Here is a 16,979-nt window from a genome sequence, read left to right as displayed (position 1 = left end):
TCCCCATGAGAATAGGAAACACGCTGATTGCGAACACAAGTTATTTGTCACACTATTATAGGATAATGCAAAAGTAACGGTAAAATTATGGAAATTCCAAAATGGATTTAATAAATATATCCTAAAATATTCAGTAATGTATCACTTGAAATTTTATTTGAGGTTTATGCTATTAGGTTAGACACCGTTTGTTTGGTGCAAGATAGAGATTTTTTAAGTAGAGCAAAATTTTAGGATTGGGCATTACTTCGTGATGCATTCTTACTGAAAATTTATTGAAGCATTTAAAGAGACCTTTTCAAATGTTTGTGAGCTTAACAAGATAATGATTTTCCGCTAGGTAACCTCACTGCAAGAAATTGGAAGCTTTCTCCATAAGAAATGAAGCGGGGACCCTTCCCTTTTGACAAAATGGTAGAATTTGAGAATAAAATGTTACAGTCCTCACCACAGAATGAGAAAGATGATATCGTAATCAAATTCATACGTTGCAAAGTAATGCTGAATTTCAGAAATGCATTTAGCTCGGCAAAAAAATTAATTTTCCATCTTCTCCATACAAATGGTTTCAACAGCAGGAAGACTACCTGCTGTGAATCGCAGCGGATTCCTGTGCAATTGTGGACCGGCTAACTGGGTGAATAACTAACAGAATATTTACATCTTCCTCCGCTAATAAGAGAAAATATGAGACTGCATCCATAAACTTCCCAATAAGCAAGAAAAGAAATTCTGAGATACATTTTTGGGCCTCTTTTTAGGAATTCCATATTCAGGCCCGAAACCTTGTCGGCCTCAGCTGTTGCCCAGGGAGGCGGATATTCTCACTTTGCTTAAACAGCCGCACTGTCAGCCAAGAGAGAAAACGTTCGCTTGTTCTTTTCACGAGAGTCAAAACATCGTAAGTATACAGATCTCATCAAACACAATAATCGATTAAGAGAAAACCTACTTCAGCCTATGGATAAGCCTTCTTTTGGGGGATACACAGAATCTTTAGGCCCGACCGCCTATATTTCGCTCAGTGTGCAAGCTTCAGCGGGGAAACAATCTTGTAAGGAATTCTACCCACGCGTCTTTATAATGTAGTTGGAAGCATGTCCTGCTATTTGTAAGAAGTAATTGTAAGCTATTTGTAAGAATTTGTATTTACAAGCTATTTGTAAGTATTTCAACTTCTTTAAATATGCATTTATTTATATGTTTACTTATATGTTTAATTGTTTGTCTGTTATTTATATGTTATGCATTTATGTATGTATATGTCCACCATTATCTGAACGCATGCCAAAAAAATAGCAATACGCAACAAAATTTTTAAGCTTTTTCATAAAATCTTCAGTCTGTCATTACGCAAACTGTCATTGCATTATAAAAATGTTCTGCCACGACGTTATGCTATTGGATTGCAAATATCCAAAAATACTGCTCATAGACGAATCAAGGAATCTAGTTAAATGACTGACGTAAAAATAGCTCGATCATTACCTCTCTCAAAGTTTCACAAAAAATGAATGAGATTGCAGTGTGGGCTCGTAACCACATGGCATGTGGTGATAAATGGATTTCTGTAATTTTCAGTGATGAAAAAAAGAGAAAGAGAATCTAGATGGTTCTGACGAGTATTCATATTACGAAAAGAGCTTGAAGCTATTTCAGTAGGGACAATGGAGATGGATGTTATGGTGTGGTCATATTTTAGTTTCAAAGGTGGGTTTCACCTTTCAACAAAGTTTCACTTTTCAACAAGTGGGTTTCACCTTTCTAGATGGTCCGCAAGTTTCGTCTAAATACATAAAAAAGCTAAAAGACCATCTTATACTATTTTCTGAAAACATTGGAGGACAAAATTGGGTGTACCAGTATAACAATGCTCCTATTCATATTTCTAATGCTACAATAAATTACGCACGGAATATGTCACTGTTCTTGAGTAGCCACCAAATGAGCCCCGATTTTGACAATATCGAGAACGTGTAAGGTATTATGTCTTGGAAAGTTTACGAGAATGGAAGGCAATTTTCTTCCGTGAATGTCTTAGAAACAGCCATCGAGAGTACATGGTACAATGTGGAATCAGAGTTATTACAAAATTTAGTTCTCTTGATGGAGAAACGTGTATTCGATATCATAGGGAATGATGGGGCGACTTTGAAGTATTAAGTAATTTATAATTGATCACAAGTTGTTAAAATGTTAATATTCTATAAACTTTTGCGACATATAGTCTTCTGTGGTTTTATTTCTTTTTTAAATACAAATTGCTATTTTATTTGAATATTTACTGGAACGCAAGTCGTATGTGATGTAATAAACAGAATTCTATTTAGGGTAATCGTATTACAAACATTGGTAGAAAGCAGGGCATACTAAATTGAAATAAATAATGGCGAAATTTTCTTTTTATAATTTCGATAACTGTGGCAAAAATGAGAAAACACTCTGTAATTCCATTGAGAGTCTCAAAAGATAATTCAGTGATGGTCTTAATCTCAAAAGATAATTCAATAGTGATCTAATCTCAAAAAACAGTTTAATTAAATAGTACATGAGAGAACTCGAAGATTTAACGGAATATGGTATTGTGGATTAGATCAGCAATTTCTACGTATGAGAAATGGAATGCTCAATGGCACATTTTAAAAGGAATTCTGGTGAACAAATATAGTTACTTACATCAACTTTTGCATTAAATTTACGCTTTTTCATTTAGACATTAAATATTAACACAATATCTGTAGTCTCAATAGAGGTGTCAATCATGAATTTCCTACTACTCACAACCATTCATAAACATTATAAGTTTCTCAAATTCCTGTCTGGTGTTTTAATCTTTTTTTTCTTCTTAATATAGTAAGTTCTGAAAAATAAAAAAAGGACGTACCTAAACTCGTAACAAAACTGTTAAACAAATTTACAGATAACACTAATATAAAGATTAAAAAAAGGTCATTCATTCTGAAAAGACCTCGTATTTAAGACAAAGGGGTGAGGAAGCGATAAGATGCGTTTCAGCTTCCTTGATATAATCAGAAACTGAGTGCGATGTGCAAAAGTCTTCACATGAAACGAAATTGATTTTGATAAAATTTTGGAACCTTATCACAGAGTTTGCATAATAACAGTTACTATCGCACTAAATGTTTGAAAATATTTCCTGTATGGTGCGAAGTTCTTTTCTTCAGTTGAAAGATTCTTGATTATAAAAAATATGATAAGCTGTTGATGTACAGTGATATCACAAAATCACTACTGTTGACCTTTTAAACTTCCGATAACGAGGCAGTTGTTTGGGTGTCAGCTAGTAAATAAAGAAGTCCGCGACGACGAAAAATTATATACATAATCGCGTGAACATGTTATCACGTGCTGAAACTTCAACAAACTTTCAAAAAATTATCAACGTTTGTTCTTGATTGAAGCCTTGAAGAGGGAGTATATACGTAATATTTCTAATAATGTAGTGTAGAGACATAAGGTAGTTTTTGGAAGCAGAAGAGATGAAAAAATAGCAACGCCTTCGCCGGGAATCGAACCACGGGCCTCTGAAATACCGGCTCAGTGTGCTGACCACTACACCACGAAAGCACGCTAGTAAGGCGGGAGAACTACCTTACAACAGAAATTGACTTAAGTCAGCTTTTATTCGAGTTATTTATAGAGGTTTCTAGAAGAAAAAAAAAAAAAAAAAAAAAAAAACTAATAAGAAAGTCTGAAAGAGTTCAGAATTTAACTGTCTCCCAAAAGGGTTCGTTAAGGTTTTCCTACGTTCTCGCTGAGCTCGTACCGTACGTTACTACCACTCCTCGTTTTCAAATTGTTGAGTTTGTCAGTCTGGCTGTCGCACTTACTCCTGCTATTCTATTTCTTTTTGTCTTTTCAGCTTTATTATTAAGCATCATTTCTTCGCACTTATGCCATGTGCAGTTTAACAGCAAAATTTAAAAAAATTTAAAAGCAGCATTATTTTTAGAATTCCTGATGAATTGGCATACATTTTTCTAATTTTTTCAGTCTTTTCTCATTTTATCACATCAATGTACAGTTTTGTTAGAAAGTCGAGCTGCAAAACTTTTTTTGTCTAACGTTTTGTGTGTTAAATTTATTAATTGAATATCATGTTCTTTGCCCAAACTCGACATAAAATTCAGTTGAATAGAAAAATTAATAGTAAAGTTGAATAGTAAATATTTAGAAACAGCATAGCTATAGAATATTAGTGCAATCTCGCGCGCTGGAGACAGCAATGTTTTGATCCGTACGTTACTGCCACTCCTCGCTTTCAAATCGCTGAGTTTGTTAAAAATTCATTAAAGTTTTATAAAATATGAAATATGAAATTCAAAATTCAGGCTTCCAGGTGTACATGTTTGGTTGGAGGACTACGTTACTCAAAATTTGACGGCCCAAGGTACTGCCGTTTTTTCGCAGTAGAAGAAACATACGTATATTCATACAAATTCTTCATTATTTAATTTTTTAAAAGAAATCCAGGGTGATAATATTTCGTGGCAACAAACTGAAAATTGATTCAGACAGTAAAGTGATTCGTCGCCAAATCCTGTTTCGAGACTAATAGCCCTTTCGGGCTAACGCTCAAGGGCTAATAAATAAAAAAATTCTTGAAAAAGGGAAATTTTTTAAAGCATTTAGAATTTATAAACCGGCCAAATTATCGTCATCGTTATGGTCAACGGCGCGATATTTTATACTGGACCAGGACTTCCTTCAGAACATTGTTTTTCTTGGCTAGGGTTTTCCAGTTTTATTTATTTACGAGCTTAGAATCATTTTCCTCAAGCAATCACAGCCTAGATCTTATATGCATTCTGCTTCCTGTGAGTTTAATCTTTAAAAACTAAGATAATCTTATCATTCTACTTCTTGTGAGCTTATCTTTAAGACCAAGCCCCCGATTCTTTAATGAATCGAATAAGTTACACGTGAAACTAGCTGCTGTATGAATTGCGTGGAAATAAGAAATGCAGAATTAAAACATACATAATAAATTTAACTTACAATTTTGAGACTTGGCGATAAGAATGAAAGAAGATTAATCGAAATTAAATTATAAACCAATAATATTAAATAAAAATTAAACCAGGGTGGATATTTTATTATTTTATTTTACAACATAATTTGGAGCAACAATGAGCAGTAAACCCAGGAAAATGAATCATTTCATGAAAATTAATCAAAAACTTCAATCAATGTTTCGAGTAACAACATTGTTAGACATTATTAAGCATTCCTGATGTTTTTCTCGTCGCCTTTTCTAATAAGACACGCCATAATACTGCTTAATATTACTGCTATTTAAATCTTATTGCATTTATAATTAAATATCCCTCTCAAATTATCACTGATCTTTATTGTATGAAATATTGTCTTCAAACTTCCTTTCGAATACTGTCGATAAACGTAACTTTTTTCTTGTGAGCGTTCAAGTCTTTGAAGCACATATTGAGATAAATCATATTATTAGTCCAAAAGGGCTGTGTCCCTGAAGAACTATTGTTTTCGTTTTGCGACTTAGTGTTGAATCACTATAAATGTCCATTTTACTTTTCAAACTGTTGCCACCAAATGTTAGAATCCTGCATTACATTTGAAGAAATTAAAAATGAAAATTCTGCATAAAAGAGCGTACATTTCTCGCATTGTGATAAAACAACGGTGCATAGAGCCATCGAATATTGAATGACGTAATCCTGCAGTGAATATGGGCATGTGGAAGCCCAAATTTGAAATTTGGAATTTGTTTTATGATCTATTTCATATTTTGTAAAACTTTAACGAATTTTTGAGTAACAAACTCAACGATTTGAAAGCGAGCAATGGCAACAATCTACGGGAAGAAAATAAAAACCTTTTTATCTCCAGCGCGCGAAATTGTGTATCGGAAATTCTAAAGATAGGCTCATTTTAAAATTATTTTGCGCTATTCCTATTGAAGTGAATTTTATGGGTTAAGTGCGAAGAACATGATATTTAATAAATAAAAGTAACACACAAAACGTTAAAAAAATGCCCTTTTGGACGTAATTTAAAATCTGAAACCTTTTAGATTTTTTTTTTTTTTTAGTTTTTTAAAATAATATTGTTGAATGCATTACATTCGTAACGGATTGAATGCACACAGAGTCAATGATAGCTTGATAAAATTTATTTTTCCATATGAAACACTTTACAGTTTTGGAACTTTTCACAAAACTACTCATACAGCTCTTTTCAGTACTCATACACAATCAGTAGTTACCTCTTCAAACTATTAATAACGTTTAACACAACGCAATGTCAAACGCATCTAAAGAGTAAAGCTCGCGCTGAGATCTCTCAGTACTCTGAACTGTACTCTGAATTAAAAACTGAGAACTGATGCTCTCTGCGGTCTTACATAGTTTTCTCCCCGTTCGCCGAGAAATTTCCAGTATCTTCGATTTCTCGAAACTACTGGAAGGCATATACAGTTACATATAGGGCCCGATACAGTTGTAGTGTTCCTCCCTTTTATATATTAACTAAGTGTGGAGGAACCTAGTAAACTACTAAGCGAATAATCGCTTAAGTCCAGAAACAGCGTGTGTGTTTCTGTGAAATGTGAAACTCAAGAAGGGTTAATTACTCTTCATTGCTCAAACTAAAGGAGCACAGATGGTCCCTTTCTCCGGACTTACAACAAAGCTTCCACTTGGGCTCAAACTCAAAAATAAGAACTTAACTAATAACTAACTAAAGAGATTTAGCCGAAGCTAACACAATTCGAAACTAGTTGCCCCTAAACATCGAATTAGCTTGCGAAGCTGTCAAGGACCAGTAATACGGCCGAGCGTAGTAACAGCTTAGAGAGACGTGGCCAAAAGGCAAACGCGCGCTAGTCAGAAATTCTGTTTCTCCCTCTCGAAGTAAGTGGAACTTCGACTTAAATACTACTCCTTTTCATTTCCATTTAACGCGATTCTAAAAACGCACGTTTCACTGCCATAATGCAATGTATTGACAGGACAAACATGGACACCTTTCATTCCCCGATAGCGGGGGAAACTGCGAACCCTCCCTCTTTCTATTCTAACCTCCTTGGTTTAAACACGGCCTGTGAAGAAGGAGGTTAAACTGCATAGTAGAAAAACGAGTCCAAAAAGTTCGCGAACACTTGATGGCGCTGCTGTTCTATTTTAGCCATTGCAAATGCAAGTATTTATTACGTCGCTAGGCAGCTAAGCTTCGTAATAGAAGAAAAAATGTTTATGTTTTCACGCGGTGTATTACGTTTATCAACGTTTGAAAAATTTCCTGCATTAGACAGGGATAGGGCTGTTGTCCAAGAGACTTTTGGCAAGAAGTTGTTACTTCACGGATGGATTATGTTTATAACTTTATGTACAAATTTTTAAGTACGTCTGATAATATTCTGTTCACTAGTGATCACATTTTATTCCTCAAATTATAAAATTAATTTACAGCTTTCATGGTGAAAAGATTATAATACTTCTTATGAAAGATTTATTTGAAGATCTTCCTCAGTTCCCCTTAGAAAAATAATCATATTATGCTTTTAATCATAATTACTGTATATATGTTAAATTTAATTAGAATAGGTTCTTCGTGTCTCTCACTTTGCAAAATGCTTACATCTTACCCCAGTTTGATATAAACTGTGGCGAAATTTTAACGAATCATACAGAATTTTGTGCTTCAGTCATTAAATTTCCTTTACTGTCATAATGAGCTATTCTTGTTTATGAATCAAATGTCTGATTTGAGTTTGATATTTTTATAATTTTTTTATTAAATATTTCCATATTTTTTAAAAGGACAGCATTATGTTTCAAATTGATTTGACAAGATTTTTAAACAGAATTTAAATTTAAATTCAGTGTAGAAAATCAGATTTAGTGTCGATAACATGCAGCCGCTAACGATGTTTCCCATCTTTCAACGACCGCTTTCCTTTTCTTCCCCGTTTCTCCCATGCTTTCCTTTGTCCTACCTCATATGTAGAGGTTTTATAATTGCGATGTATATAAACCTCATTCTGAAACTTGTGTCAAAAGTTTTGTGTTTTCCAAAAGGGAGGCTTGTATTTAGAATTATACCTGAATAACTAGACTTTTTATCGTTTCGCAGTTTTCTTTTGGAAGTACATTTAAATATATATATATACTATATACGAGGTGTGACACAAAAAACGAGACTAAGTGTGTAGCTTGAAAACACAGTGGAGTTGGCAACAACTGTTTTGATGTCGTCATGCCACACACCTCCTCTATCTATGCGGCTAGTTTCGACTTAACCGACCACGCCAGTAGGGAGTATTGCGTCGTTGAGTGAACATGTGCAATTGCATTCTGCCGGAAAAATGTCTAATATAAACACCGATTCAACATCAAGTTTCTTGTGAAACTTAAGAAATCAGCCACAGAGGAAGCATTTCAAATGTTAACCGAGGTTTATGGAGATGAAACTTTGTCTCATGCACGTGTTTGAATGCCATAAGCGGTTTTTAAGGGGAAGGGACAGTGTGGAAGATGATGCGCTCCCGTGGGCGCCCAGCACGTCCATCATGATTGAATAGGTTCCCAGTGGTCGGACTAATCAAGACAACTGCATTGAAGTACTAAAAAGGCTTCGTGAAAATATTAGGAAAACAAAGGCCACCGTTGTGGAGTGATGGCTGACTATTGCACCACAACAATGCACCCGCTCGCACGGTCCTAGCTGTCAAGCAGTTTCTGACCAGCAGAAACATTACTGGGATAGGGCATCCTCCTTATTCACTTGATTTGGCTCCATACGACTTCTTTTTATTTCCTAAAGTTAAATCTTACTTAAAGGGAACCCATTTTACTTCAGCTGAAGATGTTCAGGCAAAAACGGAGAATCTCCTGAAGGGAACTTACAAAAACCTCGTTCCGGAACTTACCAGCAATGGCAGCACCGAATGCAGAAGTGTGTGAATGCTGATCAGGGAGAACTGATTCTGTGAGTACAATAATTTATTGGACCAGTCTCGGTTTTTTTTTTTTTTTTTTTTTTTTTTTGGTGTGTGTGTGTGTGTGTGTGTGTGTGTGACACCTTATAAGCAATTGGGGTTATTGCTAATTTTGGTGTTATACACTTTTAGACAAAAAAAAAAAAAAGTCGCACCGAGAAGATATAAAGCAAATTGGACACAAATTGATAAGCATACAGGTTTCGACGAAAAATGCAAAATTTCACATTTTGGCTGCTAATAAATGCACGGTTGTCGCTACAGAGCATCTGATCTGCGCAACTGGCAGACTATTTAAGAGGACAAATTACGAATCCAGGTCATAAATTCTTCACGAATTTCATTCCGTGTACTCTGGTAGATAGTAACTGTGCCTCGGATACAGGTGCGCGAACGATATGCGCAGATGTCAGAATTTGAAAGAGGTCGTGTAGTTGGACTCAAAGAAGCCGGTTGGTCTTATCGAAGAATAGCTCGACATTTGAGCAGGAGCGACGCCACTATTAAACGATGTTGGCAGGAATGGGTGAACCATGGCCGTACACAGCTTCAAGAAGAAAGCGGTAGGCCTAGAAACGACAGAACGTGAAGATCTAGCAATAGTCAGAGCGGCACCCACAGCCCCAGATGCATCGTTATGATCGATTGTACGTGCAACTAGTGCTTCAGTGACCGCAAGGACCATTCATAGACGGCTCACAGAAAGGGGGCTGAGGTCACGGCACCCCTTTCGCCGACTACCATTGACCTCCGTACAACGTCAAGCTCGTTTGCAGCGGTGTCAGGCTCATTCGCACTGGAATGTCACTTACTAGAGTAGGATAGTCTTCAGTGATGAGTTCCGCTTTGAACTGAGCCCCGATGGCCAGCGAAGGCGAGTCTGGAGACGCCCCGGACAGCGGTGTGATACCAACCTGACTGCCTTCCCTCAGACAGGCCGACAACCAGGAGTGATGGTCTGGCCATTCCATTTCATAGTAAGACCCCTTTGGTTGTCATCCGTCGCAACTTTACAGCGCATCGGTACCTCGACGAAGTTCTAAAGCCCGTTGTGTTGCCCTTCATGTCATGCCACTCTGGGCTTACATTTTTGCAAGATAATTCCCGCCTCCACACTGCACATGTTTCTATTGCTTGCCTTAGTGCTTGCCGAGCATTACCTTGGCCAGCAAGTTCGCCGGATCTCTCTCCTATTGAGCACGTTTGGAGTATTATGGGCAGGGCCCTCCAACCAGCTCGGGATGCTGACGATCTAACGCGTCAGTTCGACAGAATTTGGCACGATATCCCTCAGGAGGACATCCGCAACCTCTATCAATCCATGCCAAGCCGAATAACTGCTTGCATAAGGGCCAGAGGTGGACAAACGCGTTACTGACTTTTTCACTTTGGGAAGCTCAGTCACTTCAATCTCAAACTGCAATCATATGTTTTTCTGTCCATATACATCACTTCTACCGATTTTCGTCCCATTCGGATAAATCCTTCTTGGTGCGTCTTTTTTTTTTTTTTTTTTTTTTCGGTCTAAGAGTGTATATTCCCTTAATGAGTCTAAACTTTCTCTAATTGATTTCTCTTTTTCACTTCTGCCACCTATTTTTAGTATTTGGAAACAGACTGTTGCGTAATTTGGATTTAATCGCTTATTTATGTGGCGGTATCATCCACAGAGCGTGCTAGAAGGCAGTAGCAGACTGAAGCTCTTAACAGAATTTTGAAGGACTTCCATGGAGAGTGTTTTATTTTATATCGACATAGCTTCTATTGTCAAGGGAAGAGCAAGTAAGTTGAATAACTTTGACTATGACTTGTTTGCTGATGAACTATATTTTGATAGCACATGGCATAGAAATAAAATATAGAATAGCCAAGCTTATGAAATCGAATAACATATTCCTTTTCCGAAACTTTTCAGAAGTAGGAAGAAGGATTACGCCAGAACCAGTGAAAACGTGCAGCCGGCAGAATTCATGGGCGGCAAACTTTTAGAATTTAGGGAGGCAACGGGCGAGAGAATTTACAAATTGTAAATATTTCACAGTCATCAAAAAGCCTAGCCGCGGCCCTAAATTGGAAATAATAAATACAGTAAATTCTCTCTAAGATGATAATGCATGATTCCAGAAAATTCTGTATAGGTGATCATTTGAGAGGGATGCTGTTCAATATCTATGTTTAATTTGTGGTTTCAAGTCGTCACAAAAGGTATGGCGGATTTCCATGCAACTTTCATGAGTAGCAACATTCATCTTTGTTGCGCAGGATGCATGTGTGCTCGCCATAACGCTAGGATAAAAAATTTAACTTTTTTTTTCGCCGAGACTTACTATCAATCTTTATTTTTTTGCCCGCTCTTTTCAGAAGTCTGGCATCGCCTCTTATTTGTGAACGTTTAAATATTTAGCCTTTCTCGAGATATAAGTTATTTTTTTCTATTGTTAAATAAAGTTGATTTTAAACGTTAGTTGAACTTTGCGATTTTTACGCCTCTCTGACTACCTTCTGATGGAGTCTAATAGCGATAAAACTAATAGACATAATGCTTTAATACACTTATAAATTTTAAGATTGCCTTATGCAGCCATTTCTAATAAAATCATTTATGATTTCGTCAAGCCGCAAGGACTTACTTATTTTTTATTTCAAAATGTTTTAATTTTATTAATTTAATTATTTTTCTTTTTTTTCCCAAACCCATAATAATATTTTTGACTCTTACAGGATTGATATTGTAAGTCAGACTGGCGCTCGAAGGCGGGACTTAACAAAGTTGTTAATTTAGTTTCAAAGTAAGGTCGAAAGACTAGATGACGGGAGACATGTTGTACCAAATATCCAAGCAGTAGTCACGCAGTCGGAATATTCCGACACAATGGTGTTTGAGCTCTGAGTTGCCGCTCCGTGAAATCCCAAATGTGCTTTATCGGGTTACGATCCGGCGAGTTAGGTAACCAGGACATTGATGGGAATTCATCCTTATGCTCCTCGAGCCACTCCAACACAGTTTGAGCTTTGTGACATAGGGCATTGTCTGCTGGAAGATTCCATTTCCAATTGGGAAGACAGACATCATTTAAGGGTGCAACTGATCCATATTTATGTTCAGATAGTTCGCAGCTTTCATGGTCTGTTCTTCCACAAGTAAGGGTCCCAGAGCCGCCACTAACAACGTTCACCAAAACATAATACTGGCACCACCAGCCTGTGTATTACCTGCTGTACAGGGGGAGTATGTGTTCGTCTGAAAGACAGAGTACCCTGACTCGACCATCGACGTGATAAATGAGAAATCGTGATTCATCCAACCAGGCAACTGTCTTCACTTATCCATGGTCCAGTCTCGATGTTCCCGGGCCCACTGTAGGCGCTGTTGACAATGACGCGTGGTCAACAGAGGCAGATGAGTGGGACGCCTGTTGCGCAATCCCATATCCAACAGTGTACGCTGAAATGTGTGTTCTGAAACACTTGCGCTTCGACCTGCAATGTATTGGGCTGTCAGATGAGCCACTGTTTGGCGCCGATTTTGCTGTACCAAGCGGGACAGCCTCCGACGTCCTTTTTATTTGATGACGCGTAGACGGCCTACACCTTGGCGTCTACTGCTGGTTTCATCATCTTTTATCGACTATGCATAAAACTGATAACGTCAGATCATGAAAAATTTACCAGTCGTCTAGTTTCGGAGATACTCGTCCCGAAACTTGAGGCCATTAAAATCTGCTCTCTATCAAATTCCTTAGTCTTTCCTATCACTCGCAAAAGTAAGTGTAAGAATGATTTCTTACCAACGCAACTCCAACTACCGACCCATACCGAGACTAGCGAAAATTTGCGCGCTGTTTTCCGCTTTTCATGATGTAAAGGTGACTTAGTAGCGATGAAAGTAGAGTCAATCATGTCAGAGGCACTCCGAAGAAGGACTAGAAGGTGCAAAAAGGGTGCCGACATTTCACTGGACAGAGAGGAAACAGTAATCGTGGAATTTGAAGAGATGTGGCTCCATCTAACTGCATAGCGAGTTGTATTTTATATTCCTGCGTTTTCAATTTGTTGAAAATCACAGCAGATTTCAAAATTTTTCTGAAAAATCCGACAAAATTAATCGCTGATTCAGAAAAGTCTTTCTAGGGAAATAGAATCCACCGTCATTGTAGGTGAGGGTGAAGCATGTGCAGAACCATATTCTTCAGGGGACGCTTTCCTCGACTTAGGAGCTTTTTGATCTGATTATTTGTCAACTCTAGAGCTGGCTTTTCTTCAGATCTCCTGTTATGAAATTCGGAAAAAAGTTCCCATTCTTTAAAAGATGCAATATGACTTAGTTTACATCGGAAACAAGTTAGTTTATCAAAGTTCTTTAAGTAACAAGTATAAGTCAGATGACTCTCCCACACCTGAAACATCATGGTGTATTGTTGCAGAAAAGTTGTCCGTTCCCAAATCTTTGCCAACGGAAGCAGATCATAATATTTCTATTCATTTTGCAACATTGAATATGAAAAGATTTAGTTCTTTTTTATGCATGTTTTTCTAACATCTTTCCTCGTCAGTGAGACGAGTGATTCCTTACCTTCTCCTCCCCCCGAGGTGAGGTCGACGTAGAGAACTCTACGAAGCTACTGGCTAGGATCTGTATTTTAAATAGTCTCGGCCACGGGGTTACAAATAACGAACCTAGTGGCTCTAAAAGCGCCGAAAAGATCGCTTTTCGGTTGGCCCGTGGGTCTGGTACGTCCTTGAGCCTAATGTTCTAGTAGCCCGGGATGGCATCCCGTATTCTAACTGAGGTGGGGCCCCGAATTTTCTGAGTAATGTCCTTGGGCGACGGCCATCCCATGTGACCGCAGGTAGCAAACTGACGACCAGTGGCGCTGAAAGGCGATGGCACCAGCCTTCTGCAAGGTACGAGGACAGATATTGAACCTCTGGGCCTGGTTTGGCGGTTGTGTTGCACACATAGTGTGTTGCACACATAGTGTTAAGTCTAACGGCCCAGAATCTTAGCTTAATGTACCTTCTCTAAGCAGCTGTTAAATACCATTCCTACTTAATCGCGTGCCCTCCACGTCATCCAGACGAGTTCATTGGAGAATGGGGAGATGATCATAATGTTTTGGATCGTCAGTGTACGTCTCTCAAAATTTAGCTTTCAATTATGAGACTTTTCAGAAAGAACTGTCATCAAATTCATCAAGTCATTACGGAGTTTCGTTTTTCTTTCCTAAAATAGACAAATTGCTCCTTTATTTTTGTGTGTATTAATTTGATCGCTTTGCGGATATTTTTTCATCAAACATCATGGTGTATTGTTGCAAAAAAGCTGTCCGTTCCCAAATCTTTGCCAACGGAAGCAGATCATAACATTTCTATTCATTTTGCAACATTGAATATGAAAAGATTTAGTTCTTTTTTATGCATGTTTTTCTAACATCTTTCCTCGTCAGTGAGACGAGTGATTCCTTACCTTCTCCTCCCCCCGGGGGGAGGTCGACGTAGAGAACTCTACGAAGCTACTGGCTAGGATCTGTATCCTAAGGTCTCGGCCACGGGGTTACAAATAACGAACTAGTGGCTCTAAAAGCGCCGGAAAGATCGCTTTTCGGTCGGCCCGTGGGTCTGGTACGTCCTAGAGCCTAATGTTCTAGAGCTTGAATTATCTTAAATGTTATACCATCTTGAATTATCATACACACACGTTTCTACTCAAAGCGTCAACATGTCGCATACGGGTACCAGATCTGTGTAATCGTAATCTTGTAACATTAATGTCCATCTATATATTTTAGTACAAATGTCTTTCTTGCTCATATGGAATGTGTCAAGGAAGACATCTTAAAGAAGATGATTTTGAGAAGACGCATTCGAATGATGGATCTTAAGGCTATCTATGAAGACTCAGAAGACGTATCCAGACGATGTTTAAGAAGACGTATGTACGAAGACGAATCCAGACGGATTGTTCCAGACAACATTAAAGAAGACGTGCTTGTGAAACATGTGCATTCAGATATACTATTGGAAATAGGGTCAATTTGACATTTCGTATTATCCGACATATGCATGGATGCAGTGAAATTTTCACAGACGGGTTCTTTTTAAATAATTCATTGTTTCATCAGAGAAGTTTGTGAAAGAAAATACTTTACTCAGTAAAGCTGTTTCGATGCTTGACATACCTTGATGCTCCAACATACCTTGATGCAGAGGAACTTCAGGACGGTGACATTAAGGCAATGTTTCTGTCCAATGTAACCACCATATGCTAACTATGGATCAGGGCCTTTTGGAGACCATAAAATGGAACTATTGCAGGAAGCTGCACTATCCACAATAGTAAAAGAAACTGAAGAAGGACAAAATATGATTAAAAAATTTAAACGCATCAGTGTATGAATGATGTTGCTTATTAGACTGCACGGGCCATGTCTCACGTAAGGGATACAAAAATTGTCAAATCATGGGAGAATCTGCTAAGCAAAGATGAAAATATAAAAACGGAAAGCACAGGTGAAACTGAAGAAACCATACTACTCTTAGTGCAGCGCTATCACTGGATGTAAAAAATGCGTCTTTGCAAGAAATCGAAAGATAGATGAAGGATGATGATCAGTATGAAGTAACTGATGAAGAAAACTGTCACTTTTGCCAGATGTGATGAAAACGAAACTGAAGATCAAGCAGTGCTGTTGAGTCCCGATCAAGCTGTTGAGTCCCGCAGTGTTTTATATAATGACGGAGTTACGTTAATTAAATATTGAGCAACAAAACAAAGCTGCAGGTGTCGGCATCATGATGCCACAAAGATGGCGAGACTTGAGATTGAAGAAACCGCACTTGTCGAGGAAGCAGACTATGATAAAAAATTTCTTTATTCATTACAGGGCTGAACGTTTCAAGCATTGAACGAACTATATTTAACTTCGGATAATTGTATGACTGTATATTTAATTTTTCAGTTAATTTTTTACAGTTTTTGCTGTACAAATCATTATTAGACTCATAATATATAAAATTCTAATATTGTTTGAAGTTTAATAGGCCTTTTTCTTAGCATCTCCTTATTATCTGACATTTTCGTTTATCCGATATTCTACCCACCCGTTTACGTCGGATAATCCAGAATCTGCTGTACCAGTTTGCGTGTATTCCCAGAAAGAATAAAAAAAAAAGCAGCTAAAAGATTCAGTCAGTAGTTGTAAAGAGCCGAAGAAGTGTAAGATTAACCCCCCTCCCGTTATTATTGCAGTATTTCATTTGGAACCGTGATTTGTATTTCTTACTTTCTATTTTTACTTATTGATTTATTTATTTTGGCGAAAAAATGCTAAGTTTCCATTTTTAACTTGTATTTTTGGAAACATTTTCAGCTTTTTAATGAGAAAATTACACAGCCCTACTAATAGTTATTGGAATTATTTTTACCTTGATGCATCCGTTATGCGCGGCTTAGCAAAGAAATTATTTAAAGCATAAATATTTACCTTCCTGTAACGAAAATATTCCATAAATATAATTTGCTTGAATTGTTTAATGGATTCGTAGCAAATAATATATAATTAATTGATTTTGATAATAAACGTTTAAAGCATCTTAAAATCAGATAAATTCAGGTTTCTAGTTAATTTATCTACAATAATATATATATGTATAGCATATATAACACTATATTCAAATTTACTTTGCACTATTCAGGAAGGTTATCCACATGTCGAAAGATTAAAATTTATAATTATGATTAACTTTTCTTCTGTTCTAGTTCTATAAGTAATAATGGAAAAGAACAGAGCAATTTTTACTTTCCCCCCATTTTTTTACATCTCTACAATTGCATAAAAAATTCAGCAGAATTTAAAAAAATCGTTCTTTCTAAAGCAATTTTTTTCGTCCTCTTATTGCAACAATTCCATTCAAAATCTAAATTTTTACTCGTCCCCTGCCTTTCGGTTATTTTTTGAGCTCACGTGTGATAGTTGTCACGTGACTA

This window comes from Stegodyphus dumicola, chromosome 6 (genome assembly GCF_044657685.1).
Source record: "Stegodyphus dumicola isolate Sdum_Otavi_A_Nest chromosome 6, ASM4465768v1".
Classification (NCBI taxonomy): Eukaryota; Metazoa; Arthropoda; class Arachnida; order Araneae; family Eresidae; genus Stegodyphus; species Stegodyphus dumicola.
The sequence above is the reverse complement of the archived record's forward strand: the minus strand, read 5'-3'. Positions refer to the sequence as shown.